This window comes from Vulpes vulpes, chromosome 4 (genome assembly GCF_048418805.1).
Source record: "Vulpes vulpes isolate BD-2025 chromosome 4, VulVul3, whole genome shotgun sequence".
Lineage (NCBI taxonomy): Eukaryota > Metazoa > Chordata > Mammalia > Carnivora > Canidae > Vulpes > Vulpes vulpes.
The window spans coordinates 87,075,818-87,091,728 of NC_132783.1; the positions used below are offsets into that span (position 1 = coordinate 87,075,818).

Below are 15,911 nucleotides of genomic sequence, written 5' to 3' on the forward strand. Positions count from 1 at the left end.
CCCAAAACCTTCCCTCTGACTAAGCTTCATGCATTAAATAGCAGCATCTACTATCAAAGCACATTAAGACTCCTTTCCTTGTGGCTCATATCATAAACATGAACGTGGGTCCCATCAAGGGGCAGTCACATCTCCAAGTGGCAATGTAAAATGTTCCCTCCAGGGCACCTGGGTGGCTCCATTGGTTAAGCATCTGCCTTCTGCTCGGGTCATGATCCCAGGGTCCTGCTCAGCAGGGAGCCTGCTTCTCCCTCTCCCTCTATTTTTCCCCTCACTGGTGCTCTCTCGCTCTCTCTCACTCTCCCTCTCTCTCTCAAGTAAATAAAGAAAATCTTTAAAAAAAAAAAAGTCCTCTCCTTCACAAGTTCCCCCAGAATCCTCCAGCCCACCCTCAGGTGGGGGTGATCCCCCCAACTCTCTCAGCCTCTTCAATATCTCACTGATGTAGCAAGTCAATGATCAGGCTAGCACACATCTGTGCCCCTCACTTCCCACCCCAGGACTGGTGCATCTTTGAGAAGACAAGCCATGTCTTGGTCAGCCTTGGATCTTGCCACCACAGCACTCATGTTAAAGACACACGCTACTTTGCCAGAATGCCTGGCATGTAGCAGGTGCCTGATGAATAGTTAGGGGTTGTTAAGATGGATCGCTCTATAAGTGCAAGGGAAGAGCTGACCTGATTGAAGCAACAATCGAAGAGGAAGAGTAAAAAAGAAAAGCATTAAACAATGAACGTGTTAAATAAGACTGTCCCCAGTTGGTCTCATTGGTAAACATGGCTTTCTCATATGCTGAGTTTACTTAACATGGAAGTGTATGAATCCTCATTTTTAAAACAAAGTCCAAAGCTAACACATAAGAAATGCAAGCCAAGTAACCCATCCATGGGAGAGAAATTCCTGGGTTTGGTGATGTGTATGTAGGCCAGACGGTGTCAGAGGGGATATGCTGTGTGCAGAAATGCTAGTGATAGAACATGCATGGGGGCCTTGTATCTCTAGGTAAGGGCGTATTTCGAGAAATTATGGAGATGCTATGTTTCTTGATTTGGCTGTTGGTTGCACAGGTAAGTTCTGTTTGCAGAGATACCTAGACTTTACGGTCTGTTGCTTTTTTCCACATCACGGCATAGTTCAATTAAAAAAGTAAAAAAGAAACAGTAAGCAATATTTCCTCCATGGAAACTTATCTTCACTGCCCAAGTGAAGTCAATGCAAGAAAAGGATGTGCTTTACAAAAATTCACTATTCAGAGAACTCAGCTGTCACCGTGTACAAAGTAAGATAAGTCTCCAGTGCCCAAAGGCAAGCAACAAGGGTATGGGAGATGACAAAGGGGGACATGGAATGCTTGAGTAATGAAACAGATGTGGAGAACTGTCCATCAGCATAACAAGAGGAGTAGCTTTGATGGGGTTTGCTCTGCATCCCCACGCTGACCAGGCTCCAGAATCCAAATGTTGAGGAAGCCAAGAATGTGCAAACTATACTCTCTCAGAATAATAAGAAGGCTATTCCTTTCTCCTCTGGGAACCCTCAAATATGCTGGAGTTTCTGACACTCTCAAGATGGCACAAGAGACAGAGCCTGATTTTAGAAACCTCAACATGATGGTGTGTGTGGTATTCTGAGTCCTGAATGATTTACAGTCCTGGTGACCTGGTTCTAGAAGACAAAACACACTGATACAGCTGTGGGCTACTTATTTTGCTTTGTGTAGGGTGGTATCTAGGGACCAAGGGACCTGGGTCTAGTTGTCCATAAGCTACTCCCCACTGCCCTTTCTCTCTCTCTCTCTCTCTCTCTCTCTCTCTTTTTGCAATTGACATCATCAGATAATAATGGACAACCAGAGCTTCCCTGCTGGTAAGAGAAGGCTCCAAGAAGTACCCTGAGGAGGTTATGCAGGAGCCAGGAAAAGATGCATGTCCTCTAGACCCGATGGCCAAGGGCAGTTATGGATGACCTGCATGGATCCGAGCTCAGCCTCTCACTGCACCAGCTGGCTCTGCCACCATCACTGGCTGATTGCCTAACCCAATCAATACCCAATCATCAAGACCGTAGTCCTCCAATAAGGCCAGACATATTTGCTCTCAGGAGGGCATAACATTCTTCTTTGGACAATCCTGTCTAGAGATCTTTAGCATGACTTCATTTTATACTTACCTTGTACAGGTGAAAACAAGATACCATTAACATTTGCATGGCTTCATGCAGTTTCAATCAACACAATTTGACATTCATTTGTGGAGTACTAGTTGTGTTCCAGACACTGTTGTAAGTCTTTGGAATCAGGCAGAGAGATGAAAAATGAGAACTCTCCCCAGAAGAGAACACATACCCAGCTTTGGCTATGCCCTCATGGATTGGAACCTGTTCTCGTATGGATGCCTTGAAGCGTCTTTACTGCACTTAGGCTCATAACACCCAGAGAGGGCAGACTTAGAGACTCAGTGGTTGATCGATATATTTATTGAAAGAAAATGACAGGCCCTACAAATGGTTTCTAGAAGCCCTGACAGTAATCTCCCACCCTGAGTTCTGGTACTCTTCCATAACTGTGTAACATCAGCCAGGATAGGCCCAACCACTCACCATGCTCACATAGTTGGAGCATGGGTTCCAGGATGGGTCAGGTGACTTTGGGCAAGTCACCTCCACTGCGGTGGCTCGGTTTGTTCATCTGTAGAATGAAGGGACTGGGGCAGATCATCTCTGATTTCTCTCCCAGGTTGGAGCATTCCATACCGCCTTGTGGATCCAGGTGAATGGGAGCTGCCTTTTGCTATTTGTGACTAGAAGAGACAGCTAGACATGTCCCCTTTCCTCTTTCATAGCATGGCCTCATTTTATTCAGATTCTTACCTCCTCTCTACACTGCCTTGGGCCTCAGGTAAGCTCCTGTCTGGTCTATATCTAAGAGCATTCCTATTTGACTTGCTACTCGCTGACTCAGTGGAGGGGAATTGGCCTAGTTCTGGTCAACTGGACAGATGGAGAATTTGCTGGAAGCCTTCCAGGAAAGGTTCCTCTCTCTGTCAAGCCTCCCCGGAAGAGATGGTCCCACCATGCCTCTGGACATTGCCATGTCTGGATGTGATGCCTGGAACTGCTGCAGCCATTTTACAGCCATGAGAGGAACAAGCTTTAGGATGAAGCTGTAACTAAGGACAGTGGGTAGAGAAACAGGAGGAGCCAGGACCTCAGACATCACTGGGCCAGACCCAGCCACACCAGAGATCCCCTACCCCAGCCCCAGCCATCTCTGTTCTACATTTCCAGTTGGAGTCTGTGTTGCCCATTACTTGCACCCAAAGGCATGCTAGCTACCATAGTGGACCACCAATTTGAAAAGGATGAAAAAAATTCCGAAACACACTTAACACTACAACTATACTGCACACATCTGAGTCTTCCTTTTATGTCTAGGATGTCATCCGGATAGAGGTCAGCCTTTCACATAAATCCCTGACATCTTCTCTTCCATTTCTTCCTCAGAAGCCAAGAGCATCCAGGTATTTATACTTTATTGTTGCTTTTGGTTTCCAGACAAATGCAAGTGGCCTGCACATTCCCACAAGAAACAGCACTGACTTGCCCTTCTGCATGGAAACAATGAGCACAGCCATGAACTCAAGCACAAGAGCAGAAGAATCAAAATTGGCACCTTTCTGAAGGCAGAATTATGTGTCATGTTCGTGATTCTGATCTTGCAAAGTGTTATTCATTTTGTTCTACCTGTGAATGAGTCCCGGATTTCTCAATCTGCTGACTAGCTGAGATAGATTCTAGCACAGTATCAGGGAGACACATAAGTTCCCTCCTCTCTCTCCCTCTCCCTCCCTCTCCACCACCTCCTCCCCACCTCTCACCAAGGTAACAAAAGAAATGATAATTAAAGTCAATGAGCATTACATGGTGCCATCATGTGCAATAAAATACGCCTCCCATCTTACATTGTCATTTCCTTTTTAAACCCTTCAGGGGCATTGTGTGCAAATATAGTAAACAGCATAGAGGGAAATAATGCTGCACATACTTCTGGGAGCACGTCATGTCCCTTTAAGACAAGGCCCACTATGCAGTTCCATTCTAGGCCAGAGCTCCGGTTTCAAGCCTGCGGTCCCCTTACTGCCTCATGCAGTATTAATATGGCCCTGGCATGCTCCCAAATTTGCATTGTAAACCATAATCTGGGCCAGCTCCCACAGGACAAACTGGTTTGGGGCTCCCAATTCACCTCCCAAGAGGGGACTCCCCCCTCTCCAAGGCTCAGCCACCCCTTCCCCAGGGTCCTCCACCTCCAGCCTCAGCCAAAGGGAACCAACAGAGGCTCTTCTACTGGCAGTTAGCTGCCCCAGCATGGTACATCCTCTGTGGGTGCCGCTTACACAACAGCAGATGCAGAAGGCTGGCCTGTGGCGATCACAAAGAACATGGGTGATGCTCAGACACCAAAGCCCAAGCCCAACTCAGGGTCACCTCTGCAGCCTGCAAGCACCATGAAAACCCCCAGGTGGGGTCACCTGCATGATTCCATGGTTGAACATCTGCCTTTGGCACAGGTCGTGATCCTGGGGTCCCGGGATTGAGTCCCTGCAGGGAGCCTACTTCTTTCTCCCTCTGCCTGTGTCTCTGCCTCTCTCTGTGTGTCTCTCACGAATAACAAATAAAATCTTAAAAAAAAAAGAGGCGGGGGATGGGGGGAATGGGTGACGGGCACTGAGGGGGACACTTGACAGGATGAGCACTGGGTGTTTTTCTGTATGTTGGTAAATTGAACACCAATAAAAATTAATTTATTTTTTTAAAAAAAAGGAAGAAAAGAAAAGGAAAAAAAAGAACCCATGAGACTGGATGGTCCCATGGGTTCTCCTCAAATGGGCTACAGGAGCATGCTCCCTGACCCTTCCCACCACTAACCAGAGGGCAGGGGCTTTCTATTCTATTATTTCTAGGAAAGCACATAAAAGCATCTTCATTTATTGAAAGAGAAAGAGGGGAGGCTGGTGGCTGCGATGGGGGTGCTGGGGAGAACCAAGGTATGAAAAGAACAAAGGGCCCAGGGTACCGCCATGGGGGCCCCAAGGCAGCCCTCAAACCCAGTGGCTCATGTGGGCTGTACACAGAGCCCCCCACTGCAAGTCAGGCTCAGCCTGCAGCCTGGCTGACGAACGCTCCCATGTCTGAAGCATCGCATGGGGTGTTGGGGAAAGACAAGGCTCGGGAGACAGTCTGTCTGGGTTCACATCCCCAGTCCACTACTCAGGAGCTGTGTGACTGTGGGTATGATCTTCAACCACCCTGTGCCTCTGTCTCCTCATCTGAAATCTGGGAACAAGAATAGTGCCCACCACCTGGGTTGCTAGTGAGGATGCAAAACCATGCCTGGCACCTGACAATTGCTGGGTGCACTCCTCAGCGCTTGGACCCAGTAGCGCACATGAGAAGGGCACGGCTCTGAGCAGAGGGTGGAGCCAAATGTACCCTCAAGAATCCAGCCATTTCCTCAATGTGTTAAATGCAACATTACCACCATAACCCAGCGATTTCACTCTTAGGTACATGCCCAGAAGAATTAAAAACAGGTGCTTCAAACAAACACTTGCACGCAAATGTTCACGGCAGCATTGTTCACAGTAGGCAAAGATTGAAATGACCCAAATGTCCATCAGCAGATGAACAACAGACCAACACAATGTGGAATATCCATGCAATGGAGTATTCTTTAGCCACAGAAAGGAATGAAGTGGATGAACCTTAAACAGTAAAGAATGAAGTCAATCCATTCCATGGATGAAGCTTAAAACAATATGCTCAATGAAAGAAGCCAAACACAAAAGGTCACATATTGTAGGATTCTACTTCTATGAAATATCAAAGTAGGCCAATCCATAGAGGCAGAAAGTAGATCCATGGCTCCAGGGGCTGGAGGAAGGAGGAGACAGGGAGTGACTACTAATGGGTATGGGTTTTCTATTTGGGGTGATGGGAAAGTTCTAGAACTAATAGGCAGTGATGGCTCCACAACCTTGTGACTCTATCTTTATTAAATGGTTAAAATGGTCAATTTTATAGATATGTATTTTACCTCACACCGAAAAAGGAACCCAGAAAAGGCACAGCAGACAGACCCTTTTCCCCCGAGACCTCTTACCTTATGGGGGTTTGGGAGGACAGAGGGACCAGGGTCCTGGGGGCTGAGGGCTGCTGTTATATGCAGAGTTCAGCTCCTGTGCTCCTGCCAGCTCCCTCCTTCCCCACACCACACTCACACAGGCTGCGTATCCTCTCCAGGCCTTTCTTATGCTATTTTTTCCACCAGAAGTGCACCCCTGCTGCCTCCAGGACACTGCCGAACTCCCCTCATGCCCCAGGACCCAGCTCAGGCACTGCCTGCTGTGTAAACCTTTCCCCCCAGCTGCCTCTTCCTCCCCTGGGTTCCCACCTCGGGAACCCTGCACTTCCCCCTTTATCAAGCACTGTGCTCACAAAGTCCCAATATTGCTCCTCAACCTGACTGTAAGTTTCTTCCAAGCACAGACTATAGCTAATTTACTCTCAGATCCTAGAACCCAGGACACAGAAACTACATGAATGAATGAAGGAGTTGAAATTACAGACTAGGGGCATTTGGGTGGCTCAGTGGTTGAGCATCTGCCTTCGGCTCAGGTTGTGATTCTGGGGTCCTGGGATAGAGTCCTACATCAGGTTCCCTGCAGGGAGCCTGCTTCTCCCTCTGCCTATGTCTCTGCCTCTCTCTGTGTGAGAGAATAAATAAATAAATTTATTTTAATAAATGAATAAATAAAATCTTAAAAAATAAAATAAAATTACAGACTACTTTTTAGAAATCAAGAGAAAGGAAATAAGTAGTATAAACAAAGGAGATTGGGTTCCTAGATAATCTAACCCCACCCCCACCCCAAAACCTCCTCAGGGAGAAGGACTACAAGACCCCAAGCAGGCAGTGACCAGGCCACTTCAAGGCACCAGAGTGAGCCTCTATCAGCAAAGTCATGGGCGAGGCCCTGAGCTCAGCTTAGAGTGAACAGCCTGGCCTCAGCCTCAACTACATTGACCCAGGGATCCAAGCATTAGGCCTCTCTCACCTCTTATCTCATTTAAACCTACAGAGGTCAAAGCATCTGACAAAGAAGAAGGAAATTCAGGCCCTGGGAGGTGAGCCACAGCTATGCAACCCTGCAACCACAAAAAGCCAAACGTGATTTTAAAATTCATTTCCTTTTTTTGGCTCAGAGGTGAAAGAGCAGCTCCCCACCAGGAGAAACCCAGAAACACAGGCAATGTTCAAGAAGTAAACCCTCACTGTCACCAGGCTTACACGTCTGAGGTCTGGTGGGTTCCGTTCTAAGGACACACTCCAAGCTATTACCCATGATGGGAAGCCCGGCGGAAGAAAGAAAGATCTTTAGGGAAAGACACATAAAGATTTGTCCTAGCCACTGCACTATTTGTGTGTTCCCGAGTAACTCCACCTCTCTGTCCTTCGTTTGTAAACTCATTTTTTAAAGAAATCCCATGAGTCTAATGTAAAATGGAGTAGATTGTCTCTGAGATCCCTTCTAGCTCTCAGGCTCTAATTCTGAAATGAGTGACATTTGCCCTGGAAAAATGTGGGAAAGTGGTCATCTTGTCCACAATCACTTAGCGAATCCATGGCTGGAAGCAGACAGCATCCATCAGGTGGATACAGTGTGTGAAGTTGAGCTACCAGCAGCTTGTCTCCTTGGGCTTCTTACACCAGCACCCTACACCTCCCCTGCACCAGTACCAGACAAGAAGGCAAAGGTGCACTGACTCTGGCCCTACCCCTGAGTCTGCGATCTTTGGTACAACATAGCTCCGTCGTACCCGGATTTCTGTCCTCCTCACCCACCTTTCTGATTTCTGCTGTTGTCTGCATATCCTGCACTAAAATTCACTGCACACTGTTCTTTAAATCAACTTTAAATTGTCTCACTTCTTTAAAATTAGCATTGTCCTGAGCAATAATATCTGCGAAAGCACGAGCTCTGATGTGCTAGTTCTATTTTTTCACAAGCACATTCGAATACATAACTATAATAAGAAATTCGTCTGTGTCCCACCTAAAAGCATCCCACCAGTGTGGGGATGCTGCAAAACACAGCCTTCCCTCACTTAGTCTTTCCCAGCCAACCTCTTAAGTCGGCTGTTTTCTCTCATTTTCGAGAAGGTAAACTGTGGCTCAGGGAGGCCAGTTTCTAAGGTGACACGGCCAGAAGCACCACTGCCGGCTTCAGACTCGGGTGTGCCTCATTCCAAATCCCACGTCTCTGCCACCCTCGTAAGAAACCCGCTCCTCTGCAGGCTACGGAGGTGAACAAAAGTCCAGCGATTGTAAATAATGCTGACGACCTTTATCACCTATTCTCCTTAATCCTGTCCTAAGAACTTGACAGTAAGATTTTCCATGATAATTTGAAACAAGAGTAATTCATCTATGCATAAGCAAAGCTGACAGCCAGAGTACCAGGATAGAGCAACGCATGAGCCCAGACCGGTTAGCTCCATGGGCAGGTGCCCCTCACCCACACCAACAAGGTCACGGTTATTCCCCATCTGGGCAACGCCGGGCTCAGGCTGTCCTAGTCCAAAGGCTGCACCACTGGCCCTGCCAGTCCTCCTGAAAATGCACAGCTTAGTCACAAGGGACTCTGGCTGTGCGTATGTATGACTCAGCACACACTCATCAGGCCTCCTGGGAAAACAATGGCAAGAGCACATGGGGTCAGTGGTGTCATCCATGAATGCAGGAGTGCCCGAGTCTCCACACACCAAGCTACCAAAGAAAAGGGCTTCCATCCCAGCCTGGAGGATGTGAGAACTGGGAAGGCCAGCACTCATTGGCATCTGGTCTGACCCCCGGCTGGATGGCAAGAAAAAAAACAGAGCCAGGAAAGAAACAGCAAGGGACTTGCCCAAGGGCACTGAGCTGTGGCGGGCCAGGGCTGGACAGAAGCGCCCCCGCCTCAGGCGAGGACCTTGGTCCTGGAATCATACAGCTTCTGGCAGAGTCAGCATCCACAGATACAGTCCTCTTCTCTGCTCAAGGCTGGATGGAGGAAATTGCCTATTACAGGCCATCCCCTAAATTCAGAAATCAATAAAGTGTAAGTGGAGAGCCCATATGAATTCAACAACAATAACAAAGAAAAATGAAGAGGAAAATACCCAGCTCATTATCCCTCTGAAGCATTTTCCACTAACAAGTCAATATGCATCAGAAATAATCTCCTACAAAAAGCAGTGACTGGGGGGTGGGGAATGCACTAAATTGGTGCTCAGAGAGAGAAGAGGCTTGCATGCATTTCAGCATGATGCAAAACCCCTTGTGTGTCATGTAATATGTCAACCGCAGAAGGATTCCCCAAGCAGGCATGTGATAACACGCCGTTTGAGTCCAACTAGATGCCTTTAAGCCTCCCCAGGATGTGTGCAAAAGGGGCAGGGCACTGGGCTCTCTGGACCATCTGACCAAGTGGGGGCAAGCGACTACCAGTACATGAGGGACTGAAATGAAGCCAATGAAAAGAGAGATGCACCCTATACAAAGCATGCTCCTACTGGGTAAGAAGCAGCAAGGGTCAATATATTTCTTCCCAGATCTTTTCTTTTTCTCATTTTTAAGCCTGGAAAATACTCCCCTCTGAGTCTTACCCATCAGGAACTAGCCAATGGCCAAAATAGCCCACTCAAAAGTCAAAACACAAACACTAAAATATTGCATATCGTGACTATTTTTAAGATAGGGTTAGGATGTGTTTCCACCACGGTGGTGGTGGTAGAGGAGATGGGGTGGCTCCGTTATTTATAGCAGAATTTTACAATCTCTTCATTCGTATAATCTCTTGCTTTTAGATAAAGCAAACAAAACGTAAAGAAGCAACATGACTTTTTGAAAGCAACCCAGCTGGTCAACAGCAGAGCAAAACGAAAGTCCAAGTGGAAAACATTTAGTTATTTTAACAAAATCCTCCCCTGGCACTACAGGACCCTGACTTCTGAGTCCAGGGCATCTGGGTAATGCTTATAGGTGCTTCCCAAACTCTTATGTTCTCTTGGCAACCTGAAACCACTCTCTTCCTTGGCTCTTCTACCATCTGTAATTAATTAATTCTATAACCCTCGTTGACAACTTTCTCCTCCGCAAGAATAGAAGGTCTACTGCTATGCTCAGGACAAACATAGCAAACACTTAAAAATATCTGCAAACAGAACACATATGCATTTCTGCTGGATGGATCGACACTCATGCATTCACCAAACACAGGCTGACCATCCACATCATGACAGGCCCTTGCCTTCTTTACCCTGGGAAGTCACTCAGGGTTACCAACATGCCCACTGAGTCCTAACAAGGTCATGTCACACATGCAGGGATTTAAGGAGGTAAGACACAACCCTGACCCCCGAGAAGCAGACACCCCAAGGGAATACAAGCCAACACATGTAACAGGCTGCATGGCATGGTGGACAGGGCACTAGGAAAGCTGGAGCTCTCTGGTCTACTTTTCCATCCCCATTCAATGGCTACACAGCCTTAGGAAAATAATTTTAACTCCTCCAGGACTTGACTGCTTCATTTGCAAAAACAAGACAAACAAAAGGAGGAAAACCATCCCAGAGTTGGGAATATCCAGGCTGGAAGAAGGGCTCCTGAGGATCTTAACCTCCTTGAGTGAAGGGGCCAGTCTTTCTTCCATACCCTACTCCGTCCCCGCTCCTCATGCCAGGCTTTGCCCCTCCTTCTCCCCTCCACCATCCTTTACCCTGAAGGTTCACCCAACCCTATGAAAGGATCACTCCTCCGGCCACTAACCTTTCAAGATCCCTCTCAGGAGCACTAAGCAGTGTTTCCCAAGCCCTGACAAAGGAGGGTCAATTGTCCCCTGTTTAGACTTTAGTTGTGGGAGAGAACTTGCTCATTGACAACTCAGGGCAGAAATACCAGAGAGTATGGTTATTCCCTCCCACCCCATGCCCACCTCTACTGGCTCTATAAACCCAAATCTCTGAAAGGCATCCATTTTTCTTAGCTCTGTGCCTGCCCATCTTACTCTTGTCTAGAGGAAGAGAAACCTTCCCTCTATTGCTCCATCTACCCCAGGGCTGGCCCACTACACTGCCCAGTGCTGGCCTCGGGGCCTGCAGCCACTGCCAAGGGCACACTTGAACCAGGCAGCTGTGTAAACCCAGGCCAGGCTCCCCATTGGGGAGTTACCAGCCTTCCCCAGCCTCTCCAGCTCCACATTCCCCCTGGAAACCTAAAGATACCAGCTGCAAGAAAACTTAGCTCAAAGATGACTGTTGTTATCTTAGTTATGAAGCCAAACACTACAAACAGCCTAAATATCTCACACTGGAGAAAGGCTAACAATGAAACGGTGGTACAGCCATCCTGAACAGCATGTAGTCATAAAATAAAATAAAATAAAATAAAATAAAATAAAATAAAATAAAATAAAATAAAATAAAATAAAATAAAATAAAATAAATAAAACAAAATAAAATAAAATAAATAAAATAAAATAAAATAAAATAAAATAAAATAAAATAAAATAAAATAAAATAAAAAAAGGTTTACAGACTTACAACAGCAGGGAAAATGTTTATTATAGTAATGGGGGCAGCACATAAAATTGGATAAATCACAGCTAAGGAAATTGAAATAACTTGAGTATCTTGACCAAGAGGCTTGAAGGAAATGGATCAACAGGTAACCAACGGGTGTCTCTAGGTAGAGAGACCAAAGACAAGTCCCTCCTCTATGTTTCCATATATTTAAAACAGCAAATATAAACAATATCTTTGAAATACATCTCATCATTTCTCATGGAGGAACATATACTCAGAAAGATCTCAGGGATCTTGGCATCAAAAGATCTGGGTTCTAGGTTCAGGGCTTTCTGTTTCCGTGGCATGTGACCTTGAAAAGTGAAAAGCCCTTTGTTTCTATTGCATACTTAAAATGACAACTTCTACCTACAACCTCCACCTATAATCTACAACTTAAATCCGACACTTACAACCTACATCTACAAATTATATTTATGACTATACCTGCACCACACCTATACCTACAACCTAAATCTACAACCTACAGGTTGCTGATAATAGTTGTGGAGCTCACCCAAGTGCCAAGCCTTATGTGAAGATGTTATAGGAAGTTAGGCCATAAAATTGTGATGATTTCTTGAGATTGACACTCATATACACACTCTAGTATCAAAAACATATCAGTTCACAAAGTGGGTCTTGATTCCAGGGAAAACACTAACACACCAGAAAATTCTTCTCAGGGCTCAAGGTCAAAATCAACAACATGTGACTCCTGTTCACCTACCCAGAACTCCTTAAGGCCGAACAAATTTGATTCAAAAAGTTTATCACTTGGGGTGCCTGGGTGACTCAGTCGGTTGAGTGTCTACCTTCGGCTCAGGTCATGATTTCGGAGTCCTGGGATCAAGCCCCAAGCCGGGCTCCCTGCTCAGTGGAGAACTGCTTCTGTCTCTCCCACTGCCCATCTCCCCCATGCTCTCTCTCAAATAAATTGAAGCTTTAAAAAAAAAAAAATTTTATCACCTTTTTGTTGAAAAACACAGATAAAAGAAGCTTTAATTCAGTTTGGGTTTTTTTTTTTTTTTTTAAGACAAAGGAAACATATTGGCAGGTACATTTTGTGTAATTATTTGGTTTGGCAACTACCTCTTGGTCTAGAAACAATGGTTTAGAGTTTTCCCCCAAGTGAGGCCATGGTAGTTGGCCTCTGGGAGCAGAAGGAAGCCAGCGCACTTTCTTATTAAAAATTAGAGAACACGGGCTTTCCCAGAGGGCTATCCTACTGTGGTCTTTCTTCTCAGTGTGGTTCAGGGCTCACTGAAGTTACTGCACCAAGATTCTAGAGTCTCCTAAGACAAAGGGCCTCTTTTCTCTCTAGCAGATGTCACTTCAAAAGTCAAGAACTCTAGTCTTCTCTCTTACCTAGTTGGTTAGGTCGCAAGAGGTGGAGGCCGAGGCTGGGGCGTGACCCCCAGCCTCCCACCCCCTGACACTGGATTTGACTTCCAGCCCCACCACGTACTGGTAAGTGACCACAGGCCAGTCACCTCACCTCACCAAGCTTCAATCTCCCCACTGGTGACAGCGATACCAACATTTTTAAGCTCCTTGTATGTACCAGACACTAAAGCTTACACCCAAGAACCCATCTCTTCCTTGCAACCACGCTATTATGAGAAGAGCACTAGGTACTATTACTATCACGCCCATCTTACAGATAAGGAAGTGGACACACAGAGAGGTAGGTAACGTGCTCGGGGTCCCACGGCTAGTTGGCAGTAGGATGGGACTGAAACCAGGTGGTCTGTCTCCCACGCTCTTACCACGTACTCTGTGACATCTGTTAATTGGGGAGGGAAAAAAATGCCTCTTGACAAGGTCATCATCCGGACTTTAGAAGCCAACTACCTAAAACACCACAGTAGACCCTCCATAAATAGTAGCATCGCTATTTCCTCCCAACACAGCCAAATCTGTACCCTTCTCTCAATGGCCATCTTGATGGCGTTTCCTGTTGGATACAGAAAGGATGCACAATTCAACACAGCCAATGACCTGGAAAGAGAAAACAAAACCCAAAGTCCACTGCAGCAAGGGTGAGGTCCTAGGGGCAGAGGCTGAGTCTTGCTGACCTTTGAGCCATCTGCACAACCTAGTAGAGAGCCTGGCGCGGAGCCCCAAAGCCGAAAAAGCCTGCTGTGCCTCGTGCCATTGTTTCAAAGGCACCCCCTCTTAGTTTCTGTTCATGCCTGTTCCTCAGAGACAGCCCTAAACACTGGGCACCGCCGATCCTGAAATCTGCAAGGGAACACGCAGAACCCCAGAGTCGGGAGGAAGCGTGTCCCCTAACACCAACACCCACGAGATCTTCGAATTCTCTCTAGAACCTAGCTTCCTTCTGTCACCCTCCCCCCTTGGCTTTTACCTTCACTGGCAGGAAGTGCCTTCCTTTGGGTGGGTGCAAAGCCATGCGTCACCAGGCGCTAGCTCGAGGGACGGACTTTTCTGCCACGAGGGCCACTCACTCCGCAGAGCCAAGGGGAGTCCGCGGTGCCTGAGCCGCACTGCAGGACAAACCCCACCCTCGCCCCCTCCGTGGCCCACCCTCCTTCGTGGGCCGAGGACAGGGCCCAGAGCAGGGCCTGGCCAGCGCTCTCCCAAGCTCTGAGACACGGGAGCTGGCCTGGACCTGTCTTCCACGTAAAGATCCTCCCGGGAGTGCGCAAACCTAAAACGCACTCCCAATTATTTTTTCTGGCTTAGAGAATGTCCTCGATGATCCCTAAAACCTTTCAATCTCCCTCGCTGCCTGCATCCCACTCTTTCTCTTTCCATTCTGCCTGTAAAAGAAGAAATAATTCTAAAAAGAAAAAAAAAACCCTACCTACCATGAGACACGGCAACAATCTGTTATTAAGAACATAGCAGCTGCTCAGGAGCCACTGGGAGTCCAAGTGGCAGCGCTGGTCCCGCTGTCACCCCAGGTGCCACATGGGCCATTCGGTCCCTAAGCGCTGCCGCCGCCTCTGCCGCCCAGCGACCCCCACCCCCACGCCATGCCTCAGCGGGACTGGATGGGACGCAGGCCGTCCTGGGCCGCGGCGGGGCAAGGGGCTCGCACACACAGATACACTCATAGACTCTACACACAGACACACACATATTCACAGACTCTATATACACACACAGATACACTCATAGACTCTACAGACACACACACACACTTGCTCGTAGACGCTATACACACACACACACACACATAGAGTCATAGATGCCACACACACACTCACTTGCTCGTAGACGCTGTACACACACACAGATACACTCGTAGACTACACACACACACAGATACACTTGTAGACTCTACACACACACACACACTCACTTGCTCGTAGACGCTGTACACACACACAGATACACTCATAGACTCTACACACACACAGATACACTCATAGACTCTACACACACACACAGAGATACACTCGTAGACTCTACACACACACACACACACACACACACTTGCTCGTAGACACATACAAACACAACTCACAGACATACTCATTGGCCCTCTACACACACACTCACTCACTCGTAGATGCTATACACACACACAGATACACTTGTAGACTCCACACACACAATCGCTTATAGATTCTATACACACACACACAGATACACTTGCAGACTCTACACAAACACACACACTCACTCATAGACTCTACACACACACACAGATAGATACACTTATAGACTCTACACATAGACACAAACACAATCGCTCATAGACTCTATACACACACACTCCCACAACTCCACACAGACACAAGTCCCTACCTGCACATACACTCAAACACACTAGATACAAGCTACATTGTACAGCCTCCTCTCATGTATTCTATATGTATGCCACACCCTCCACACACACACACACACACACACACACACGTGCCCACACACACTCACACTCTCACCCTTGGCTGGAACCCCCACAGTGGTCTTGTGGGCCAGCACACCCTGCCATGTTCTTTGGCCTCTGAAACAGCCTTTTCCTGTCACCACTTCCAACTCCAAAACCTTCGCTGGTATCATTATCCCTATCTAGATTCCTTAAGCCAGACCCAAGTTCAAATCCCAGCCAACTAGCTGTGTGGCCTTGGCAAAGTCACTTAACTGCTCTGGACCTCAATTTCCTCCTGTGTGTCTTGGAGAGTGGCAGTACCAGACTCCAGAGCTAATAGGAGGTCAGTCCTCAACAGCTCAGCCAGGTCACAAGTCCTAAGTCTACTGATCCCCATCCCTCTG

General features: G+C 47.2%; 1 protein-coding gene across 33 annotated transcripts in view; it reads right to left on the reverse strand.

The window, feature by feature from the left end:
• The window catches only part of KCNMA1 (potassium calcium-activated channel subfamily M alpha 1), a 717,848-nt gene that overhangs the window by 609,725 nt on the left and 92,212 nt on the right, over positions 1 to 15,911 (reverse strand). The window lies entirely within an intron of this gene.